Source organism: Podarcis pityusensis, assembly GCF_964106645.2.
Source record: "Podarcis pityusensis genome assembly, chromosome: 15".
Lineage (NCBI taxonomy): Eukaryota > Metazoa > Chordata > Lepidosauria > Squamata > Lacertidae > Podarcis > Podarcis pityusensis.
Genome location: NC_138040.1, coordinates 23,504,225 through 23,514,187, shown reverse-complemented (window position 1 = coordinate 23,514,187; position 9,963 = coordinate 23,504,225). Strand labels below are relative to the sequence as shown.

At 48.6% G+C, this 9,963-nt stretch overlaps 1 protein-coding gene across 4 annotated transcripts in view; it reads left to right on the top strand.

Annotated features, from left to right (window-relative positions):
* Window positions 1-1,764: 1,764 nt before the first annotated feature.
* Window positions 1,765-9,963, top strand: part of GRIK4 (glutamate ionotropic receptor kainate type subunit 4) — a 469,347-nt gene continuing 461,148 nt past the window's right edge. For 3 of the 4 annotated variants that reach the window (XM_080983424.1, XM_080983422.1, XM_080983425.1), the window contains exon 1: window positions 1,765-1,919. The gene's annotated coding sequence lies outside the window, so the exon portion shown is untranslated. Of the gene's footprint in view, window positions 1,920-2,962; window positions 3,045-9,963 lie in introns of those variants that run through there. The other variant, XM_080983423.1, reaches the window with a different exon arrangement.

Genomic DNA, 9,963 nt, shown 5'->3' with positions numbered 1-9,963 from the left:
ACTTTTAAGTGCCGCACAAGAGGCAGAAATTCGGCAGGACATTTTCTCCACCACTCCATCATGCTGTATGAAAGCTACACTGGCTGCATTTTTGCTCCGCATGTCATGTTCCCCCGTAAAGACACAGAAATCCTTTAAAAAGCGTGGCAGCCCTATAGGAACGCAGGCACCTCTTACTATATCGTTTCCCACGTCCCTCCCTCTGCTGCATCCCCATAACATTTCTGGGAAGAGGCCTTGGGATTAATCCCTCTCTTTTACCGTGTAGCGTTTTAAGGCAAAGACACCAACACTCTCGAATCTCAACGCCTCCGCTTTGCTCCTCTTCTGTCCATTACTGCTTCCACTCTGCCCCCTTTCCTCCCATCACGGTTGCCACATTTCCTCGCCGCTCCGGCTCCTCTGCTTATCACAACAGCCAGAAGCTTAGAAGGATGCTCCTCTCTCCTTTTATCTCCCTCGTTCTGTGTGAGGCTGCAAGACAAATCCCAGAAGCCAGGGACACTCAACAAAGGTGTGGGCTTCATCCTGCATTGGGTGCCTACGCCTCCCCAAAAAATATTTCCCATCTTCTGCTAGCAACCTTATTGGCAGCTGACTTGTTTCACCCCAGTAATAGTCCCATGACATGTCTAATAAAACACACACACATTATTTCGATTCCGCAAATCTCTTTATCCACCCCAGCCCATCGCCCCCAATATTAAGGGTTTGCCCCCTATCTCTCACTGCGAACACCCTCTTGTTCCCCATATATCTCCCCCCAATTGGTATCTCTCTGCAGAAAGATCCTCTTATCTCTCTGCATTACACCCCAATAATATTACTGGGCCCTGTGCTCCAGAAGTTATTGTGATTAAGGTTGTGCTGATCTTTCTAAAGATGTTTGCAGCAGCGGTGGCTGGTGTCCACTGAGGCCTCTGGGGCGGAAGGCAGAGCGCCCAACAGTAGGTGGAACCAGATCTAGTGACAGGCAAGAGACAGAGCCAATGGCAGGCAGAGGCAACTAGTTCTTGCTTTGCAGCCACTCGCCTCCTTGCTGAGCTCTACAAGGCGCAAGACCGCAGCTGTGTGTAAACTCTGCTTTCCTCTGCGCCCAGTGCGCTCCCACCGCTGGTTTGGGATCCGGTGTGTGCCACAATCCGTATGTATCCTGTCTCTGTCCTAGCGGTTTTTAAAAAGATAAACTACTGCATTTCGATGGGCATTTCCCCTGCCTATGCCACCCTCCATCCAAGTTGAGAAAAACACACAACCTCGCTGAGTTTTAAGCCGGTGACATGCACACAACCAGGGAGTTAGGAGGAGGAGGAACTGGCAACCCGGGCCACCCCCAGGACTGGCTGGAAGTGAAAAGGCTGGCAGGTGGGAGTCGGCTAACAGCAGACTGGGGTGGGGTGGGGCGGTGCCCCATATGCCCCACCATGCAAGCTTCCACTGGTTTGCCCTGCTTCCATCCTGTTATTATTCGCCCCCCTTTTACTGATCTCAGTTTGACATCATTACGCATTTCGTCTGGCAACCGAACACACGATGTCATAATTCGAACGTGCTGTTTTGCTTTGGGTGCCTAATTTTATTTTAGAAATCTGGCACCATATTTCTAACCATACACATAAACACTTGCACCCTAACCGCTCTCTCTCTCCCCGCCACGTTCGAACACCCCGCACCCGGGATTTTTCTGGCACCTTGCGCTTCCTCCGCTCGCCACCCGGGGGCGCCCTTAGGCGCGTTCTCTCCCGGTGCTCCTTGGACGCGGTTTCGCCGCCGCCGCCGGATCGCAGCGCGTCGCTTCTGCGAGCCCCAGCAGCTGCAACAAGCCGCCTCATCTCCCCGGCTGCAGCGAGTGCGTGTGTCGGGGGAAGCAAAACCTGAGCCGGCCAGCCTGCAGATCCCAGCCCGGGAGAGCCACTCAGGTAGGAGAAGCCTGCACTGCTGCTGCTAGAAGCGCCCCGCCTCCGGTTCAGCTGCAGCCCGGCGCCCGCCGAGCTCGGCTTCCCCCCTGGCCAGAGAGAGAGCCGCGGCAATCGCTTCTCTCTGGACCCGCCGCAAGCGGAGCCAACCGGGCAGAGCCTGCTGCGCTTCCATCTAGCACCTCCAGGGGTAACAAGAGGGTGGTTGGGTTGGGGTGGGGGGTGGCTTGGCTCCTTTCGCTCCCCGAGCCCTCTTATCCTCGGACTCCTGGGTCCTATCTATTCAAGAGAGAGACTCCCTCTCCCCAATCCGGGATGCTTCCCCCCTCCCCCTTAAGGAAGGATGCCACAGGACCCCTTTTCCCTCTGAGAGGTCTAAACCGTGCCGTCCTTTCTTAGGGGAAGCCTGGAAGGCGCCGACGAGCTCTCATCTTCCAGGACTCCTAGGGACCCGGGCTTGGGGGGGGTAGCCCCATCTTTTCCGGGGCGCCCTCTGCAATCCAGGACTCTACCGCCGCTCCTCTCCTCCCCGCCCCATGCGCCCAGATAAGGATGGCAGTTGGTCCTCAGTTTCCTAAACTTAGTTCCTCCCGACCCATCTCGGGGTGCCCTTCACCGTCTTGGGCTCCCGTGCCCCCCAGGAATAAGGGGCCGTGCTCTCCTTCTATGCCTCTGGTCGGTTTCAGTGGGCGACTCCAATTCCTTCCCTCTCCCCCTTTTCATTGGTCCTTGCCCTTCCTCCTTGGCCAGAATGCCCACTTGGCTATATTGGGTCCCAGTCTCCTTTTTGGGGAGCGAAGATGATTTCCCCCCATTCCTCTCTCTCCCCCCGCATTGTGACACCCCTTTTCTGATTCCCATCAAACTCTGCCTCCATGCTTCTGGGGGCTCAGGTCCCCAGAAGAGCTTCCGTGCTGCTGGTGATTAAATCTCCTCATCGGCAGGGAGCGAGGAACTCAACATCACACTTGTGTGTGTATCCACAAAATGGTTGTGTAGCGTGGTGGCTGGCGGAGGCGGCGGCGGGGGGGGGGGGAGAGAACTCCAGAGACCGTATGCGTGGAGGTTGCTGTGATCCTCTGTTTTGAAAGGCTGGGGAGGCGAAGAGGCAGCTGAGGAACGCCAAGGGTGGGTCTCTGGAGTGTATAAAATGACTAAGATCGTTCTTTGTGTGCGTGAGAGAGAAAGTGAGATAATACACCTGTTTGTAAGGGGAAATGGAATAGGCACCGTGGATTGTTGTTACTTCCTAGAGGGGGAGAAAGTGCTGAAAGGGGAAAGTAGTTGCCTGGCGTGGAAAGTAAAATGTGGGGAGGGAGAGAAGAAGGAAGGAAGGAAGGAAGGAAGGAAGGGAAGGGGGTGTTGAGACGATGCAGTGGGTATCAATGCTTGGGAGGGGTAGGTGTTTGGGAGCGATGGCTGGTGCAAGAGGGTGGAAGGGGGGCAGTGGGGAGGTGTTTTTTTGGGGGGAACGAGTGATGGATACCTTGAAGGAACAGGATGGAGCACAGTGGTGGCAGGTGGGTGGAGAAGGAGATGTCAGCCTGGAAGATGGATGGGCAGCTTAAGGGAGGAGGGATGGATGGATTGCTTAGATAAGTTATGTTCAATTTCTCAAAACATGCCTTAAATGACTTCTAAGCATTTTGTTCTTGGGGGCGGAGGTGGGGGAGTTGATGAGATCTCCCAGATCCCTGGGAGCCATTTCCTGCTCCTGCAAAGATGCTTTCAAGAGCAGGCCTTCTATTGGGGGGGGGGGGGAGAAATGTCACCTTGTCCTCATTCAGGCTTCGGAGGAGAGGCTGGCTGAATGGGAGACGGGGGCATTTTTTCTCACTGAACCATAGTGTTGTCTGCGCAGATGCGTAGCCCATTCATCATTTGAATCATGTTGCATTTTTCTGTTTACCGTTTGCAAATGCCGCCGTTGTCACTGCATCTGTTAGTTCCTCAAGATGCTAAGCTTGGGTCTTCTGTCTTGACTGGAAAGAAACCGGGGCCTTGTTTGCCAGGGTCAAAGAGAATAGTGGCTCCCTGGGTAGCTCAAATAGTGAGGTTATTGCTTCAAAGTATGCATTTCTTTTCACAAAGTTGTCTTGCAATATGTAACTAGGATGGGCAGAAAGGCAACATTCAGTCTGGATGGGACAGTTGTGGTGGCAAGGTGCAATCAAAACTCAGAAGAGTGCATGGGCAGTTGTTTTAGTACTCTCAGATGGTCCAATGTGTCCTTTTCATTCAGAAAGAATTAGGCATGAGTATGAAACCCAAGTTATTGCATTGCTGGGAGGCTTAGTAAGGGCAGCAGCCTAGATGGATGAGTTACACAGCTTCTTATTGGCTTGCAGCCTAACACAGTCAAGCACATCAGATGCCGAACATTGTTGGGGAGGAAGGAGCACAAAATCTGAATCACAACTCTCTCCTTTTGTTACTAGCTGCTGCTCAAAGGAGTAAGTGCTTCCCAAACTAGTAATTTTGGAGCATGTCTCCCCCTCACCCCGAAGTCCTGCCTGACTTGTGTATAGAAATGACTAGTGATGCTAGACACTTGCAAATCACCTGGGAACATGATTTTGCATAGACTAGGAAACAGAATTAAGCTGGGAATCAACTGGGTGTAAATAGTTGTGTTTTTTTTAATCAATGAATGCCCTGTTCTGTGTATATGTGATATGTTATCAGAGCCTGTTGGTACAATCAGAACAGAAACATCCCTGGTGGCTTTCCAGGGCTGAGCTGATGATGGTAGAACTAATGCCCAAAACTGGGGTCCAGTTTCACTGGGATAATCCCAAATAATGTTACCTATCTATCTATATATCAGGGATGCAGGTGGCTCTGTGGGTTAAACCACAGAGCCTAGGGCTTGCTGATCAGAAGGTCGGCGGTTCGAATCCCCACAATGGGGTGAGCTCCCATTGCTTGGTCCCTGCTCCTGCCAACCTAGCAGTTCGAAAGCACCTCAAAGTGCAAGTAGATAAATAGGTACCACTCTGGCGGGAAGGTAAATGAAGGTTTCCGTGCGCTGCTCTGGTTCGCCAGAAGCGGCTTAGTCATGCTGGCCACATGACCCAGAAGCAGTACACCGGCTCCCTCGGCCAATAAAGCGAGATGAGCGCCACAACCCCAGAGTCGGTCACAACTGGACCTAATGGTCAAGGGTCCCTTTACCTTTATCTATATATTGTTTTTTCTCCAAAAAGCTCAAGGTATGGTTCTCTACTCCCTTCCCATTTTAGCCTCACAACAACCCTGTGAGGTAGGCTAGGCTGGGGAAGAGTAACTGGCCCAGTTGCCTAGTGAGGATCACCTGGAGGGGCGGGATGCAAGAGAGAGAAAAGACCTTTTAATTGTTTTTGTTTCAGAAGGGGCTTGAAGTGCCCAGTGGGTTCTGAGAAGACTTCTATCCCTCTTTGGGGGTTGAACCAGCGCTGGATCTTAGGGTTCTCACATTTCTCTGGCCCCAATCCACCTCTCATGTTCCATTCTAAATCATAGTTGTGCCACCCCAGGCAGCGCCCCTGAGACTCCACACCCAGTGCAGCTGAATTGGTCCTTTTCCCCTAAATCTCCCCCTGTTTGATTTCAGCACTAGTTTCTTTGCTCAGGGGCTTCAGTCTCCTACCTGGAATTTTTGAGCATCCCTTACCACATTGACTGGGCACTGCATGGTCAATCTTTGCCTGAGTGACAAGGAGGGGACAACAGGCTGGTCCTCTGCCCGGATCGACGACCCACCTCCGGTATGCCTTGCCCATCAACCTGTCCCTGCCCATGGCCAATCACATGCCCCTGGGAAGAACTCCACATTCAGGCCAGGAAGGGGAGGACCATTCCATCCTCTGCTTTGTATGCACAACATCTGGAACTAGCTCACAGGTAGACAGCTCCTGAATGCAGAGGCTCCATTAGCCATTGTGAACAGTAAAGGTCTAGTCCCCCATGAACAATTTGTATAGAGAGTTTCAGGTGTTCAAAGTGCTTTCACGCACCTATAAATAAATCGCCACAACGGTCCTGGGAGGCGTCCCTAAGGCCAAGTAGAGAGCTGAGATTTGAATTGAGAGCCTCTGTGCAAACAGAAACCTGTTCCCCAGTTGATTCTTTGCTGCAAATACTTTGTACTTCCTCCTCATCCATCGGCTTTATTGTTTTCTCAAACTGGGCAGCAGGATTTGTCCTTCAAGGTTGCAACCCTTGGGAAAGTTAATCTCCTATGCACACGTTACACAGCTGAGCCTTTGTTTGATTCCCACTCTTTTCTTCAGTTCCTGCGGAGAAGGTAGTTCAGTTGCCAGCCGGAAACCTGGAGCTGCCTCCCAGCTGTTGGCAGGAGATGGCAGGCGTTTGCCCGCTGCCTCTCTCAGCTGCGAAATGATGGTCTGAGACCGGCATCTGAATGCAACTTTCCGGGGTGAAGCCCTGGCGAGTGGCACCTGGGATCAAAAGATGCTCAGAAGAGGTGTTCTGTGTTGCCATGTGCATGGTAGTAAAAATAGATTGTGTAGAAGAGAAATGGGTGGGGTGGAGAACCACAGGAGGCTGTCTAAGACAAAGGCAGACCGTTGGTCCATCTAACTCTGTAGGGTTAACACTGTCTGGCAGCAGTCTCTCTCAGCTCTCTCAAGATGCTGGGGATTGAATGGAGACCTTCTGCATGCAAAGCTGATGTTCTTCCTATAAACTACAACCCTTCCCTTAAGCTATGGGAAACTGCCTAAACAATCCTAATACTTAATGACACATGATGTCTAAAAGACTGGTGAAAAGATCTATCTAAGTTATCTGGAGAGGGAAGAAATCTAGGATAAAACAGAAGGTTCTCATTGATACGAAAGACAGAGGATGTTTTGCACTCCCAGATTTGGAATTGTATTTTGAAGCTGCGTGCCTGTGTTGGATAAAAGACTGGATATTGCTAGAAAATACACAGTTGCTAGATTTGCAGGGTCATGATGTCAAACATGCCTGGAACACCTGTATTTGGTATGGCAAAGCAGGAATATGTAAAAGCTTCGCCAACCATGTCATTAGAAAAAACTTAATTAAGATATGGAAAAAATACAAACATTTATTAGAAAACAAAACACCCAGGTGGTTATCCCCAATAGAAATTGAAGCAAGGAAAAAATAATAATATGAGTGATAACTGGGGGTACCTATAATGAATTGTTAGACTTTTCAGAAGGAGAGCCAAAAATCAGAAAAATTGAAGAGATTAAAGAATATGTATCAGATTGGTTAAAATATCATCAAATCAATTCAAAATTGAAGCTAGATAAGAAATTGGGATTTGCAGAAAAACCATCACAATTTGAAAAAGAAATACTATGATCCAGAGCTAAAATTTTATCTAAAATGTATAGGATTAGGAAATGAAAAAAGAATTTGTAAAATCATCTATGATCAAATGGGCACAAGATGTGGGTCATAATATTGATTTAAACCGGTGGGAGCATTTGTGTAAAACAAATTTAAAATTCACTGCTAGTTACACGTTAAAAGAGAACTTTTTAAAAAATGTTCCACAGGCGGTAAAGTTAAAGGGACCCCTGACCATTAGGTCCAGTCATGACCGACTCTGGGGTTGCGGCGCTCATCTCGCTTTATTGGCCGAGGGAGCCGGCGTACAGCTTCCGGGTCATGTGGCCAGCATGACTAAGCTGCTTCTGGCGAACCAGAGCAGCGCACGGAAACGGCGTTTACCACTTGACTCCAAATAAACCAGCTAAAATGTTTAGATCTAAAAGTGCCCTTTGTTGGTAATATAAAGAAGCAATTGGCAGATTCATGGTGGCCTTGCAGAATAATAAAAGCATTCTGGGAGATGGTTTATAATGGACTTTAGAAAATGTTTAAAAGGACGTTTCCTAAAAACCCAGAAGCTTTCCTTCTGGGAATAATAACAACAGAAATCCCCCATATTCACACTACATTATGGATGTATGTGACTGCAGCAGCCCCAACTCTACTAGCCCAAAAGAGAACAGATGGAGTACCATCAAGAGAAGAACGACACTTTAAAATATTAGAATATATAGAACTTGACAGCATGACAAATAGATTAAGAAATAAAGATAATAAAAATTTAAAAGAAGGCTGGACATTATGCATAGATTACATATATGGAAAAAATATTCCAACAAGAAAATAAGTGTAATAGACTGAAAAAATGCTCAGCAGTAGAGTGACAAAGTGGGATAAGGTATGGTAATGAAAACAATTTAGTCGAGTAAGAAAACACAGTTTGAAAAGAAATCAGATGGGAAACCAGGGAAAGAGTGGAAGGGGAGTTAAAGTCAAGGTATTTAAGAGTAGAGGAACAAATTATGTTACAAATATTACTCATATACATTATGTGTTGTATTTAAGTATTATTATTATTATTATTATTACCTTGTGTTTGACTGCAACACAGTATGCATTGATCATATGATTAACATAAAAGCCAAAAGAAGGAGAAGATATGGAAAACTGCTTTATACTGAGGCAGGCCATTCTCCCATCTAACTCAGTATTGTCTACACTGACTGGCAGCAGCTCTCCAGGGTTTCAGGTAGCTGAGCTGGGTGCCCTCTGTTCAGACCTAATTCATAGACTTACTGAATTGTAGAGTTGGAAGGGACCCTGAGGGTCATCTAGACCAACCCCCTCCAATGCAGGAATGTCAACACACGGGTCCCCATCCATTTTGAAACCATACGAGACACTGCAAATGTGCTATCCTGTTTTATTGCTGTACCACTAGGAGGACCAATTGTGTGCCAAAATCTCTTGCTCTTGCCACCCACTTTTCACACTGCTAGTAACAGCAGTGCACTGGCCAGCCTCGGAGGGTTGTGGTAAATAGATAGCTATCGTGGGATCACAGAGGTGAAAGGGCACACCAAAGGTCATCTGGTCCAACCCTTTGCCATCCCCGATAGGTAACTTGTTAGGGAGTCTGGTGTGGCATCTGCTCCACTTGCGCCATTAGGAATCTCTTCCATTTCTTCTTTGTTTATTCACCACTTAGATATCCCACCTTTTCCTTCAGCTCAAGGTGACGTCAAAGGCTTACCCTTCCCCATTTAACCCCCACAACAACTCTGGGAGGTAGGTTCAGCTGTGACAGGCAGTGACTGGCCCAAGGTCACCCAGTGCATTTCATGGCTGAGGTGGGATTTGAACCCTGGTCTCCCAGGTCTTAATAATAATAATAATAATAATACCCCATCCATCTGGCTGAGTTTCCTCAGCCACTCTGGGAGGCTCCTAATCAAATATTTAAAACAATACAGCATTAAATATGAAAAACTTCCCTAAACAGGGCTGCCTTCAGATGTCTTTTAAAAGTAGGATGGTTGCTTGACATCTGATGGGAGGGGGTTTCACAGTGCAGGCGCCACTACCGAAAAGGCCCTCTGCCTGGTTCCCTGTAACTTGGCTTCTCGCAGTGAGGGAACAGCCAGAAGGCCCTTGGGGCTGGATCTCAGTGTCTGGGCAGAACGGGCAGTCCCTGTTAGAGTGTCTTGGTCAGACACTCTAACCACTACACCACACTGGCTTCCTGACCCTCAGTCAGAATCTCCTTTCCTGTAATTTGAACTTGTCAGTTCAGGTCTGGTGCAACAGAGGAGACTTTTGCTCCATCATCTGCGTGACAGTCCATCAGAAAGGTGAAGATGGCTCTCATATTGCCTCTTAACCATCTAGTGTCCAGACTAAACATACTCAGCTCTTTCAGCCTTTCGTTATAGATCTCTAGGCATCTCACAACCTTTGAGAGCCAGTGTGGTGTAGTGGTTAAGAGCGGTAGACTCGTAATCTGGTGAACCGGGTTCACTTCTCCGCTCCTCCACATGCAGCTACTGGGTGTCCTAGTCACACTTCTCTGAAGTCTCTCAGCCCCACTCACCTCACAGAGCGTTTGTTGTGGGGGAGGAAGGGAAAGGAGATTGTTAGCTGCCTTGAGACTCCTTAGGGCAGTGATAAAGCGGGATGCCAAATCCGAACTCTTCTCCAAACTCTTCTTTGTTGCTCTTCTCTGAATATATTCTAATTT